Source organism: Nomascus leucogenys, chromosome 13 (assembly GCF_006542625.1).
Source record: "Nomascus leucogenys isolate Asia chromosome 13, Asia_NLE_v1, whole genome shotgun sequence".
NCBI lineage: Eukaryota > Metazoa > Chordata > Mammalia > Primates > Hylobatidae > Nomascus > Nomascus leucogenys.
The window spans coordinates 26,699,994-26,715,224 of record NC_044393.1 but is presented as its reverse complement, the minus strand read 5'-3'; positions in this window follow the sequence as shown (position 1 = coordinate 26,715,224).

Genomic DNA, 15,231 nt, shown 5'->3' with positions numbered 1-15,231 from the left:
AGCCATTCTACCCAACCATTGCCCCTTCCCCTGCCAAATGCATTTTTGACTTAATGATATTTTCTATTTAGGATGGATTTATCAGGATGTGACACCATCGCAAGTTGAGGAGCATCTGTATACTGTCTGGTTCTATTCCAGTGAAATTCTAAAATAGACACAACTAACCTGTGGTGATAGAAAGCAGATCTGTGGCTGCTTCTGGGAAGAGAGTTGACTAGGAAAGAGCATGAGAAAACTATCTGGGATAATGAATTTTTTCTTTTCTTTTCTTTTTTGAGGCGGGTTCTTGCTCTGTCACCCAGGCTGGAGTGAAGTGGCGGGATCTCAGCTGACTGCAGCCTCCCTCTCCCAGGCTCAAGTGATCCTCACACCTCAGCCTCCTGAGTAGCTGGGACCACAGGCATGTGTTACCGCATCCAACTAACGTTTTGTATTTTTTTGTAGAGACAGGGTCTTGCCATGTTATCCAAGCTGGTCATTAACTCTTGGGCTCAAGTGATCCACCCCTTGACCTCCCAAAGTGCTGGGATCACAGGAGTGAGCCACCACCTGCACCACCTGCTGGAAATGTTTTATATCTTGATATGCAGTCATCCAAGTTGACTGAATGCTTCAGATCTGAGCATTTCATTATGTGTAAATTGTTTTTTCCTAAAATATTTTCCTAGGCTGAGGCGGGTGGATCACTTAAGCCCAGGAGACTAGCCTGGGCAACATAGTCAGGCCCTGTCTCTATTAAAAAAAAAAAAAACAAAACAACAACAAAAAAAACTTTAAAAAAATTTTCCTGTGGGTCAGGATGTAAGCTATGTGTTTGGGACACAGTATGTCATTTAACTTGTAAGCAAATTCATTAAGGTAGATATTATTGTCTCTGCCTTACAGATGAGAAAACTGAAGCTCAGAAGGGTTAAACAACTTGCCTCATTAAGAAAGGTGGGATTAAAACCCAGCACTACGGCCAGGCGCCGTGGCTCACGCCTGTAATCCCAGCACTTTGGGAGGCCGAGGCCGGCGGATCACGAGGTCAGGAGATCGAGACCATCCTGGTTAACACGGTGAAACCCCGTCTCTACTAAAAATACAAAAAATTAGCCAGGCGAGGTGGCGGGCGCCTGTAGTCCCAGCTACCTGGGAGGCTGAGGCAGGAGAATGGCATGAACCCTGGGGGGTGGAGCCTGCAGTGAGCCGAGATTGAGCCACTGTACTCCAGCCTGGGCGACAGCGAGACTCCGTCTCAAAAAAAACAAACAAAAAGACAAAAACAAAACAAAACAAAAAAAAAACTCCAGCACTATGACCCCAAAGCCCATACCTCAAGGGTTACCTCTTCTCTCTCAACCCATTCTTTTCCCTAAGATTTTACAAAAGAGGAAACTGAGTCCCAGAGAGGGTTGGAGACATGCTCAATGCTACTTAGCTCTTTGGAATCAGAATGGAACTAGAATCCAGGTTTCCAGAGCTTTCTTACTGCATCCTACTTGGGCAAAGAAGTCAAGCTCACTCCCACCTCCACCCAGCTGGAGGTTGGGAGCTCAAAGTATAATCTCTAAAGACTTGAATATAACATTCATGTTATGGGAGGCCCAAATTCAGGGCATAGATATCCTGTGACTTCAAAATGAGAGACTGTGCTTTCCATCTGTCTTTGTATTATTGGAGTCGTTCCAGGCTGGTTTTCTGTGGATCACAGAGGCTTGCCATCCACCCTGCTGCAATTATCCCATTTTACACCCAGGACCCCCGACTAGACTCACCTATTCCCTCCCTCCGTGGCTTTTTGGGTGGCAAGATTTCCAATCCAACAGATTCCACAAGCTTCTCTCTGCTTAATTTAAGAGGAGCCAGCATGAGTTTCTCATCTGCTCCTTGACACTCAGAGTTCTGACACAGATTCATGTCAAGAACAACAAAAACAGCCAATCTAATTTGGTTTTAACCCACATCCAATCAATCAACAATAAGAGTGGCTGTTGTCATGTTCAGCCCATCACATTGTTCAAAAAGCAATGTCTCTTGTGTTGTTAGAAGGTAGCATCTTGTCTTTTGAGAGAATTAGGCTTGAATGATGATAGATTCCTCCCAGAAAAGCTTGGTTCTCTGGGAGGAAAAAAAGTAGTACGTGTCCCAGCTTCTTTGGCCTTTTTCTGCTAAAGAGAAATTTCATTAAAAAATGCTGGCCCGGCATGGTAGCTAATGCCTGAAATCCCAGCACTTTGGGAGGCCAAGGCAGAAGGATTGTTTGAGCCCAGGAGTTCAGGATCAGCCTGGGCAACATGGCAAGACCCCCATCTCTAAAAAACAAAAAAACACCCAAAATTAGCCAGGCACGGTGGTGCACACCTGTATTCCCAGCTACTCAGGAGGCTGAAGTGGGAGGATTGCTTGAGCCCAGGGAGGTGGAGGCTGCAGTGAGCTGCGATGGTGTCACTGCCCTCCAGCCTAGGCGATAGAGACAGACCCTGTCTCCGAAAAAAAAAAAGTCTTTTCCTCCTCCTTAAAAGTCAGAGTGTGTTTCACGGGCTGCCTTTTCTCTGGAACTGGCAAGTGGTGCTGTGAATGAATCACCCTGTTTCTTGGGAATGTTTTGCTCCAAGAGCTCAAGGGGGTACAACAAGATGATAAACAGCCTCTTGAAAGGGCTTCTCCTCCCCCCGCTGCGGGGCTTGGAGCCTGTGAGTTCATGGAACTGGGCAGTGGCCGAGCTTTCAGAGACTGCTGAGTCCAACTCAGTTTTGCAGACGAGGAAACCTGGGCTTTCACATTTATGGAAATGGAGCCAGGAGCAGGGCCGAGGCCATGTGAGTACGACCCATCCCCACTGCTGGGGGGCCTGTGGTTCATACCCGCGTCACTCTAAGCTTTAGCCTCCCTCTCTGGAAGATGAGGGCAGGATGCCTGATGTTCCCTGTGGTTTCCTATCATTCAGGGATCCTGAGTCTTTGCTCCTATGTAGTCACTTTGTAGAAACGCTGAACCTGAAATGTGGCACTTTGCTTCTCAAGCCAGAGAAGGATCCAGGCTTATGGCCCTTAGCAAGAGCCCAAGCGGTTCAGTTCAGCTCAGGTGGGTTCAACAAATACACCCACGCCCTGCCTTGTTCAGCCCCTATGCTGGGCACCGGGGATGCCAGGTGGATCAGATCTGGCCCCTGCCTCCAATCAGTGGGTCTAGGCAGACACACAGACAGACTATGACCATAGGCTGTGGCAAGCCTGGGGGTATTAGGCCTGAGGGGCTTTGGGAACACAGGCAGGGCCTAACCAAGCCTAGGGGAGAGCCAAGGAGGGCCTCTGGGGCAGGTAGCCATGCTGGAGAGTTCGACTCTGGCGGCACTGATGAGAGGAGGTGACGGACAAATGGAATGAGACCTTGGGCAAGGCCCTTCCCCAGTCTGGGCCTGGGTCTTCCCAGAATGCACTAGCAGGGGATGGTGGAGGTCTCCCTACCTCTGGACTTCTTGGGTGGGGAAAGTGTTAATGTTCACTGTGAGCTTGGAGGGCGCCCGTCCATGGCCAGGAGAGACTGTCCTATCCTGGCACCCAACGCTGTGGCCTTTTTCACCTCCTACAGGTCCAGAGTCCTCTGGGAGCATAAGGGCTCTGCCTGGCAGCCCTCTCAGCTCTGACTGAGTCCCAATGTGTGTGTGGGAACACCCTGAGCTGGGAGAGGGGAGAGTGAGGCACCCTGCCCTCTCCTGACCCCTGCCTTGTCCTCGGTCCGTTGGAGAATTGCCGCAGGCAGGAAACAGCCCTCAATAATACCGAGGACGGAGGTGCACAGCTGCTGATCAGTACCAAAAAGGAAACTCTTTTTTTTTTTTGAGACAGTCGCCTTCTGTTGCCCAGGCTGGAGTGCGGTGGCATGATCCTGGCTCACTGCAACCTCCACCTCCCAGGTTCAAGCAATTCTTGTGCCTCAGCCTTTGAGTAGCCTGGGCTACAAACACATGCCTCCATGCCCTGCTAATTTTTTTTATTTTTTACTTTTAGTAGAGATGGGGTTTCACCATGTTGCTCCGGCTGGTCTCAAACTCCTGACCTCAGGTGATCTGCCTGTCTTAGCCTCCCAAAGTGCTGGGATTACAGGTGTGAGCCACCGCGCCCAGACTCAAAAAGGAAATTCTTATTCTGAAGTGTCCATCTCTGACAAATCCCTGGAGTCTCTGGCCCTAGATGGGCAGGGGAGTATCCTGGGACCCTCAGTCCCTATAAGCGGCGTCTGTCTCTCCCTTGCCCTCCCCAGCCAGGCTTAGCTGCCTCCACCTCCTCTCCTCCCACTCCTTCCAGGACCTCTAGTGGTCTAGCTCCCGCCTCTACTCCCCTGAAACTTTACTCCCTGAAGTCAGCTGGAGCTGCTTTGTGATTGGTGGCTTAATGACCTGGACACTTTATTGGCCCTGACTTATCTCACGTGATCTCCCAGCAACATCTAATCCCAGAACAACATCCTTCCAGGAAGCCTAGAATCCTCTTTGAAGGCCTCTTCCTGCAGCCTATTAGACATGAGGACTCCCCGGGCCTCTTCCTGGCTTTCTCATCCTTTACAAAACACCATATTCTGAGCTTCAGTTTCACCGTCAGTGAAATGGGAATAATGATACAGGTTGAGCACCTCACATTCAGAAATTTGCCATCCAAAATGCTTTAAAATATGAAACTGTTAGAGCATTGACATGACATTCAATGGAAATGCTCACTGCAGCATTTTGGATTTCATTTTTTATTTTTTGGATTAGGGATATATATAATGCAAATATTTCAAAATCCAAAATTGAAACACCTCTGGTCCCAAGCATTTCAGATTAGGGAGACTCAACCTGTAGCACCTTTTCCAATGGGTTGCAATGAGTTAATGCATATAAGGCACTTAGCAACTGATGCAGCGTGTTCAAAAACGTTGGTTAAATTATTCATTTTTTTCAACATCTCCGTGGATATCTAACAAGTTTGCCCAAAATAATTTGGCCAAAACCAAACTCGTGACTTTTTGGCCTCAGTGGGCTTCTACTCAGGCTTCCCCATCTCAGTAAATGCACCTCCACTCACCCACCCAAAGCCTGAGAATCCGTCTTGAGCTGCCCTCTCTGTGCCCACACCCCTCATCCCTCAGCAGGGACTGTGGGTGCTTCCTCCTAATGCACTCAAGTCATCCACTCTCGCCACCTCCCCTGCCAGGCTTGCAACACTTTCACGCCCTCCTGAAGGACATCCCAGCCTCCTTGCTGGCCTCCCTGCCTCCACCCACCTCCCTTAATCCCGCTCTATGCCGCTGCCGGCAGGGCCTTGCAGAAACATACATTGGTGGCTTATGCCTGTAATCCCAGCACTTTGGGAGGCCAAGGTGGGCAGATGCCTTGAGCTCAGGAGTTCGAGACCAGCCTGGGCAACATAGGGAGACCCTGTCTCTACAAAAAAATAAAAAAATAGAAAAAAAACATTAGATCTTGTCACCAACACCTGTCCCCACCCCTTAACATCCACAGTGGTCTCCCAGAGCCTGGAAGTAAAGCTCAAGCCCCTTCCCATATCCCAGGAGGCTCCAGTCCCTGTGAAGAGCTCTGGTTCCATCTCCCACTAATCTTCCTCCACCCATTCTCCATCCAGATCCAGTATAACCATTCCCAACTTGAGGGCCTTTCCCTGAGTGTTCTTTTCCTCAAATCAATTTCTTTTAATTTTTTATTTTATTTGAGATGGGATCTCGCTTTATCACCCAGGTTGGAATGCAGTGGCACGATCATAGCTCACTGCAGCCTCAACCTCCTGGGCTCAAGTGGTCCTCCTGCCTCAGCCTCCCAAAGTGCTGGAATTGCACTGTGCCCAGCTCTCCTGAGTCTTTGTATGTTCTTTCTTTTTCATCCTTTGAGGTTTAGCTGCACAACTACAGTCCCAGCTGCTTGGGAGGCTGAGGCGGGAAGATCACTTGAGCCCAGGAGTTTGAGGTTGCAGTGAGCCAGAATTGTACCACTGCACTCCAGCCTGGGCAACAGAGCAAGACCCTCTAAAAAGCAATAAGAACAATAAAAACCAAGCTTTAGCTACTTTCCTCTGGGAAGACTTTCTGACCTGCTGTCCTCAGAGCTCCTCACCTCCTCCTCACCCTGTCCCTCACTGACTCCCATACTAGCAGGTAGCACATTCTGCATTTCTGCATCAATTGGTTCAATTTTCTTTACCGACCGCCTCTCACACCAACCTGTGAAATCCACAAAGGCAGGGGCTCTGTGCATTTTATTAACCAACGAGCCCCCACCAGACACTCAGCAAATGCTTCACCTGCTCCCAAGGCCTCAATCAGATCTCCAGACCTGGGCTCTATGGCCTTGGGGAAGTTACTCACCCTCTCTTGGCCTGTCTGGCAGGTAGAGGGGCCTGGCTGGTGATGGATGCCTCCTCTTATCCCTGGCCAACGTTGTGGCAGGGAGGGGAGGCTGCCCAGGCTGGCCCTTCAGGTGCTGGGTACTTCTCAGGGCAATCTTCCACAGACAGAGCTCCCCGGGTATTTGCTGAGTTGAACAGAAGGACCTGGAAACCTCGATGCCAACACCTCCAGGAATGAGAAGGCTGCAGGGGAGTCAGCTCAAGGTCCAGGGAGCTAATTGCACCATTAGATGATTAAAGATGTTTAATGACGGGGATGCAGCTGTGGTGGGAAGTTAAGCACAGACCACAAATGGCCCGAGGCTTGGTTCAAATTTGGGATGTGGGAAGGAGCCTCCCCCAGATCCAACCATCTGGATAGGAGAGGTCACAGCCACAGCCTGTGGCCCCAGGCAGCTGAGGCCTGAGCCAGCACTGGGGCTGGGCTCCTTCTGGGATCCCTGGGGATCCCTGCCTCCGGAGTCCTCCCTGAGCTGGCGGGGCCCTGGGAGAAGGTGAGGCCAGACTCAGGGTGTGACGTGGGGTGGGGTGGCTGGCTCAGTTCCTGCTCTGGAAGCCAGAGCTAATGTGCAAGCCTCAGACAGGGGCTGAGATGGGCCTGGCCTGGCGCCAGCTGATCTGGGGAATCCAGGCCTGAGATTCCTGTCCCAACAAGTGTTGGGGCCTGTTCAGCATCAAGCGCTGGTCTGAGCAATGTTGGAACATGATGATGACCCAGCCCACCCTCTCCCTGCTGGAGAAACATCCACTGGGAGGAGTGCAGATGGGATCTACGAAGCTTTGACCTGGGCTGGGGGGTCAGGGGAGGGATCAAAGAATGGAACAGGAGTTAGCAGGGGATTAGAGACAGGAAGGACATCCCAGCAGAGGGCAAGCAGGAGCAGGGCCCACTGGGGAGACAGCGGCAGGGGCAGGGAAGCGGGGTGGCGGAGGTTCAGCCGTTCAGCCTTGCAGGCAGATGAGATAGGACTGGAGAGGCTGGCGGGGCCCTGGGGGCCTCTTAAGTGTGAGCTTTGGCCTAAGGCCCCTGGAGAGCCACTGAAGGACCAGAGCTGTGATTTGGAAAGAAGAACACAAGGACTGTTTTTTAGAATTATTTTATTTTTTTGAGATGGAGTCTTGCTGTGTCACCCAGGCTGGAGTCCAGTGGCATGATCTCGGCTCACTGCAGCCTCCGCCTCGTGGGTTCAAGTGATTCTCCTGCCTCAGCCTCCTGAGTAGCTGGGATTACGGGTGCACACCACCACGCCTGGCTAATTTTCTTGTATTTTTGGTAGAGACAGGATTTCGCCATATTGGCCATGCTGGTCTCGAACTCCTGACCTCAAGTGACTCGCCCGCCTCATCCTCCCAAAATGCTGGGATTACAGGCACGACCACTGAGCTCAGCCACAAGGACTGTTATAGGATGAATTAGGGAGGGGCACAGCTGGTATCTGGATGAGCCAGGCCCCACCTGAGTACCAGGGAGGGGGATGAAAGGAGGGGATAGTTGGAATGGAGGAGGGAGGCTAGGGATGCCAGGTTTCTGGCGGAAGTTCTTTTTGGTTTTTTTTAGATAGGGTCTCACTCTGTTGTCCAGGCTGGAGTGCAGTGGTCATGGCTCACTGCAGCCTCAACCTCCCTTGCTCAAACAACCCTCCCACCTCAGCCTCCCAGAGTGCTGGGATTACAGGTATGAGCCACCTCACCCGGCCTCTGGCTGAAGTTCTTGAAAGGGTGGGATCCCAGAGGAGGGCCAGTTTCAGGGAACAGAAGATGTGTTCTGCCTGGGATGAGTGGAGTCTCTGGGATACCGTGTCGGGGTAGGAGGACGTTCTACGGAAAGGTCTGGATGATGACTGGACAGATGGGTCCAGAGTTCTGGAGGGAGGCCAGGGCTGGGGAGGGAGATCTGGCATGCATCTGGGTAGGTAGTCCCTTCTCGAGCCTACAGCGGTGACCTCCAGAGCACTCCATGTATTGGCTTTTCTCCTTCCCTGCCTTTCTCTTCCTGCTTCTTTGCTCCAGCTTCCTGGGGTCACATCTCAAAAGAGTAGTCTCAGGCTCTGCTTCAGGAGAACCTGAACTAAGATAGAGTGAAGCTGAAGCCACCAGACAGTGGGCTGGCTCCTCTTGGGCTAACACCAGCTGTGTCCTCAGCCCAGACCCAGTGCAAAGGAGCCTCCCTTCCTCATTACCCACTTCTGCCCTACCCCGGGAACGTGTGTGGATATAGAAAGGGTGAGTCAAGGCCAAGGGGAAGGGGAAGGGGACATCCCAGAACGTCACGGAGAAGAACTGGGCACTTCCTCCTGGGGGTAGCACCCTTTCTCATCAGTGGTGCCACAACAGGTGCAAAATGCACAATGGATGTCACAGAGCATCCCCAGCAGGTGCCCCCAGAGCAGATGCCCAGAGCGGGTGCGGAAAGGCCAAGTGCATGACCGGCCGCCTTGAGGACTTTGGCCCCCAGGAACCCTGGGCTGTGGACTAGGCCTCATACTTGGGCTTCCCGACTAGTTGGGAAGCAAAGATCCGTGTGCTTAGAGGGCACTAGATGGCACTTTAAAAATAATTCATAGGCCGGGTGCAGTGGCTCACGCCTGTAATCCTAGCACTTTGGGAGGCCAAAGCAGGAGGATCACTTGAGCCCAGGAGTTCAAGACCAGCCTGGGCAACATAGGGAGACCCTCGCCTTTACAAAAAAAAATTTTTTTTTAAAAATTAGCCAGGCATGGTGGTGGTCGCCTGTGGTCCCAACTACTTGGGAGGCTGAAGTGGCAGGATCGCTTGAGCCCAGTTCAAGATCAGCCTGGGCAAGATGGTGAGACCCTATCTCTTAAAAAAAAAAAAGAAAAAGAAAAAGAAGGAAGGAAAGAAAGGAAAGAAAGGAGGAAGAAAAGAAGAAAGAAGAAAGAAAGAAAGAAGGAAAGAAAGAGAAAGGAAAGAAAGAAAGAAAGAGAGAAAGAGAGAAAGAAAGAAAGGCAAGCCAGGTGTGGTGGCGCTCATCTCTAGTCCCAGCTACTCTGGAGACTGAGGTGGGAGGATCCCTTGAGCCCAGGAGTTTGAGGCTGCAGTGAGTTGTGATGATGCCACTGCACTCAAGCCTGGGTGACAGAATGAGACCTCCTGTGTCTAAAAAACACATAAATACATAAAACTAACTTAAGCTATTTTCTATTGCCTGAGCAACATTAGCTCACTGTAGAAAACTTAAAAAATGCCCAGGCACAGTGGCTCACGCCTGTAATCCCAGCACTTTGGGAGGCCGAGGCGGGTGGATCATCTGAGGTCAGGAGTTTGAGACCAACCTGACCAACATGGCAAAGCCCCATCTCTATTAGAAATACAAAAATTAGCCAGGTGTGGTGGCGCATGTCTGTAATCCCAGCTACCTGGGAGGCTGAGTCAGGAGAATGGCTTGAACCCGGGAGGCAGAGGTTGCAGTGAGCCAAGATAGTGCCATTGCACTCCAGCCTGGGTGACAAGAGCTAAACTGTCTTGAAAAAAAAAAAAAAAAAAGAGAGAGAGAGAGAAGAAAACGTAAAAAATAAAGACAAGCATAAAGGAAAAAATTATTAAGCTAATCAGTAATCCCCCACCCCCAGGGCAACTGCTAGTATCATGGAAGTGTTTATTCCATTTTTTCCTGTGCCCACTTTTTAAAAAAGACAGAAATAGTTACATCATTAATGCTATAATATTTTAATTTACTAATATAACATGAACTCTTTCCATGTCAAAACAAATGAATCTTTAGCTGGGCATGGTGGTGTGCGCCTGTATTCCCCGATATTCAGAGGCTGAGGTGGGAGGATCTCTTGAGCCCCGGAGGTTGAGGCTGCAGTGAGTCGTGATTGTGCCATTGCACTCCAGTCTAGGTGACAGAGCAAGACCTTTGCTCAAAAGAACTAAAAAAGAAAATAAAAGTTATGTGGATCTACATTATTAGTTTTAAGGCCGTCATAATTATCCACTTTATTAATGGACTTGTCCGGCTGCACCAGAAATAATAATAATATGCATTTACTGGGTATCTAGCATGTGTATCATTACACAGCCATATGAGGTGTGTACAAGTATCCCCGTTTTACCGATGAGAGAAGTGAGAGTCGGGGGTTAATGACTTCCAAGGCCACACAGCTACCGAGGCAGGATTCAAACCCAGGTCTGCTCTTAACCATGATGTTCAGCCACCTGGCAGGTCCCTCCTGCTGACCCCTATATTTGTTTCTGCAAAAAATTCTGATGAGTCAGAGCCCCGTGTGTGCATTTTACCAGTTCCACTTGGAGGGAAACTTTATTTGCAGGGCATTACATTGGGGCAGGAAGGGTTGGGGGAGCAGTCATCACCATCCCTCCTGCCTGCCCCCTGGACATTGCACTGCTTCCCTTAGCAGCTGTGGAAACCACTCCGGCCAGAGAGGGGAAGGGACTTGCCCAAGGCCACATGGTTCAGAGGCTGCACAGGACTGCGGTCCTGGCTTCCAATTCCCCACCAGGGTGTGGATGAAGCATGTGGGACACACGAGACATAGGGATTAGAGGCCCAAGCTCCAAAGGGCAGGGACGGTGCCAGTCTTGGTCACTCACTGCTCACTCATCTGTCCCCAGCTCCAGCACAGGAGCTGACACGCAGGCCTGAATGGATAAAGACGATAAGGAAGCCAAGACTGGGAGGGATCTCTGTGGAAGACTTCCAGGAGGGGCCAGGGGTGGGCCAAAGGGGAGTGGGGCTTGGACCAGCAGAGAGGAGATGGTGGTCCCGCGTGGGCAGGTGTGTGGAGGAGGGAGGAAACCTGGCCTGCTGAGAACAGAAATGGGTCTGGGAGCAGGCCAACCAGCCAGAGGGGGTGAGTCTGGGAGTGGCCAGAGCAGATCAAGGAGACTCCAGGCCCCGCCTCTGGGGCAGCCCCCTGTCCCCCAGCCCCACCACAGAGCCCTGCCTGGGTAATTCCTGAACAGGAACAGAAGGAGGAAGTTGTACAAGTGACACTCAGCTGGTGAGTGGGAGGCAGGGTTTGGTTTCCTTTCCAGACGAGCCCTGGGTTTGTTCAGCCCCGGTGCCTGCCCCCACCCCTGCCCCTCCCCTGCTGCCTGTGGCCTTGGCTCAGGCACTGATGAATCTCAGAGGCCAGGGAGGCCAGGAAGGAGCCATCCAGGCCAGGAAATGGGGAAGTCCCGTTGCGTGGGAATCCCCTGGGAGGGTGGCTTGACGTGTCACCTTCTCTCTCGGACCAGACTGTGAGAACTGAAAGCTGGGGCCGTAGCTTTCACATCCTTCCGGTGTGGCAAACTCCTTTCCATCCTTCAGGACCCAATCTATTTTATTTTTTTTACTTTGGAGATTGGATCTTGCTTTGCTGCCCAGGCTGGAGTGTAGTGGCACAATCATGGCTCACTGCAGCCTCCAACTCCTGGGCTCAAGTGATCCTCCTGCCTCAACCTCCTGAGTAGCTGGAGTACAGGCACACCCACCATGCCTGGCTAATTTTTAATCATTTTTGTAGATATGGGGTCTCGCTATGTTGCCCAGGCTGGTCTCAAACTCCTGGGCTCAAGCGATCCTCCTGCCTCACCCTCCCAAAATGTTGGGATTACAGGCGTGAACCATTGCACCCAGCCAAGACTCAATCTAAACGTCCCTCGTTTGGTAAACTCTCCGAGAATCCCCTATCAAGGCAAACTGACAGATGCTCCCCACCCCCGAACTCCTGTAGCACTCAGAACACACTTAAAAATAAAAAGAATCACTGTTTATTGGGTGTCCACAATGCACAGGGTCTCACACTTCACCTCCTTGTTGTACCTCTCAGCATCACTGACAGTTGGCACCATCCTTAGTTGCATTTTACTGAGCAGCTCAGTGGGGCTCAGGGAGGTTGCAGGGTTGCAGGCAGTGGGGCTGGGTCTCCTGGACACCAAAGTGTGTCGCTGTCTGGCCCTCCTGCTCACAGTGTTTCAGGGTCTGTTTCCTCTTCTGGCTTGGAGCCTTCAAAGGGCAGAGTCTGTGTCCCTGGAGACCTGGCCTTGGGCAGGTGTTGACCCATGGACAAATCTTTGAACCTCCCCCCCAGCCTTCACCATGACGAGGACCTAGGCTGGTGCCTTGTATACAGTAGGCTGTTACTGAATTCTTGTGACATTGAGAAAGCTTGATCTTAGTCCAGGCTCCATCATAAACTTGCAGTTTGAGCTTGGGCAAGTCACTTCTATTCTCTGGTCCTAAGTTTCCCTGGGTTTAGAAGGAAATGTTTACAGACAAGTGTCTTAGCTTCCTCCCTGTCCGAAAATTCAATCCTTTGCTCTAGAACGTGGCACATACCCCACACTCAATTTCCCTTATTATTATTGTTATATTAAGTTTTTTTTTCTCAAGTAGGCTTGCTAGGGAATCCCTTATTATTAATATCCATGATAGTATAGTATGTTACAATTAATGAACCAATATTGATACATTATTATTAAGTAAAGTCCATATTTGCTATGGAGCTCCTTAGTTTTTCCCTAATGCCTAATGTCCCTTTTTTTTTTTTTGAGACAGTGTCTCGATCCGTCGCCCAGGCTGGAGTGCAGTGGTATGATCTTGGCTCACTGCAACCTCCACCTCCTGGGTTCCAGCTATTTTCCTGCCTTAGCCTCCTGGGTAGCTGGGATTACAGGCACGCACCACCATGCCTGGCTAATTTTTGTATTTTTAGCAGAGATGGGGTTTCGCCATGTTGGCCAGGCTGGTCTCGAACTCCTCATCTCAGGTGTTCCACTCGCTTTGGCCTCCCAAAGTGCTGGGATTCCAGGCATGAGCCACCGCGCCCGGCACCTATGTCCTTTTTCTGTCCCAGGATCATGTCTCCTCTTGGCTTTGATAGTTTCTCAGACTTTTCTTTTTTTGATGACCCTGACAGTTTGGAGGAGTACTAGTTAGGTGTTCTGGTTTTTTTGTGTGTGTGTGTTTTTATTTGTTTGTTTGTTTTTTGAGATGGAGTCTCGCTCTGTTGCCAGGCCAGAGTACAGTGGCATAATCTCAGCTCATTGCAACCTCCACCTCCCAGGTTCAAGTGATTCTCCTGCCTCAGCCTCTCGAGTAGCTGGGACTACAGGCATGCGCCACCATGCCCAGCTAATTTTTGTATTTTTAGTAGAGACGGCGTTTCACCATATTGGCCAGAATGGTCCTGATTGCTTGACCTTGTGATCTGCCCGCCTTGGCCTCCCAAGTGCTGAGATTACAGGCGTAAGCCACCTTGCCTGGGCTTTTTTTTTTTTTTTGGATAGTGTCTCAGTCTGTCACCCAGGCTTGAGTACCGTGACACAATCATAGCTCACTGAAGCCTCCACCTCCCAGGCTCAAGTGATTCTCCCACCTCAGCCTCCTGAGTAGCTGGGACTGCAGGCGTGTGCCCCCATGCCCAGCTAATTTTATTAAAAAATTTGTTTTTTGGTAGAGATAGGGTCACGCCATGTCACCCAGGTTGGTCTTGAACTCCTGGCCTCAAGCGATCCTCCTGCCTTGGCCTCCCAAAGTGCTGGGATTATAGATGTGAGCCATAGTGCCTTGCCTAGTCTGGTGTTCTGTAGAATGCCCTGCTATTAGAATCTGTCTGAGGCTTTTCTCATGGCTAGACTGGGGTTCTGGGTTCTGAGGAGAAAGACCACAGAGGTAAAATGCCATTCTCATTACATCATGTCAATGGCAAATGTTATCAGCAGGCCCGATCACTGCTGATGTTGGCCTGATCACCTGGCTGAGATAGCGTTTGTAAGGTTCCTGCACTGCAAAGGCAGCGCCCCCACCCCTCTTTCCACCCTGAACTCTTTAGAAGGGAGCCACCAAGCACAGCCCACACCTAGGGACTGGGGAGTCATGTTCCCCTCCTTGAGGGTGGAGTATAGTGTGAACATTTTTTCTTCTGTCTACTTTTCAAAGTACTCCCACAAAACATTGCTACATTGCATCTTCCCAATGCCTAGGAAATGTGGAGGATGGAGGCATTCCATTGAGGTGGAGGCCAATGCTGAGAGGGGCAGCAGTGGTTCCCTGCCCAGCCCCTGTGGATCTGGCCTTTCACTCTTGGATGTGAAATACGTGAGCTTCGAGGTTCACAGACCCGGGTGGCACAGAACTGCAGCGCCTGAGTTCCAGATTCAGTAAGGCTTAATTTTTTTTTTTTTTTTTTTTTTTGAGAGGGAGTCTTGCTCTGTCGCCCAGGCTGGAGTGCAGTGGCGCGATCTCAGCTCACTGCAACCTCTGCCTCCTGGGTTCAGGCAATTCTGCCTTAGGCTCCTGAGTAGCTGGGATTACAGGCACCTGCCACCACACCCAGCTAGTTTTTGTATTTTTAGTAGAGACGGGGTTTCACTATGTTAGCCAGGCTGGTCTCGATCTCCTGATCTCAGATGATCCACCTGCCTCGGCCTCCCAAAGTGCTGGGATTACAGGCGTGAGCCACTGCACCCAGCCAGGAAGGCTTGAATTTTGTTTGGGTTTGAATTCAAGGTCCTGCCCTTCCTCACCAGGTCATGTCACCTCACTGAGCCTCAGTTTCCTCATCTGTACGGTGGGATAACAATAGCTCCTACCTTGTTGCGTTGTGAAGAATGAACTAGATGCTACATCCAGGGTCCCTGGAAGCGATTCCCTGCTCAGGAAACTCCTTGCACCAGGACTGTGAGCCATGGTGATTATTTTTACAATGATTCTTTCAGCCCTCCTGTCGTGACCGTCTGTCTCCTCTCTGTGCGGCGGGTTTCTCGCCCCCTATGGACTGTGGGGTCACAGCTCTAGCTGCAGATTTCCGGCTGCCCTCTGCCCTCCCATCAGGCCAGGCAGATCAAGGGCCCAGTCTCCTTTCATCTTTTCTCA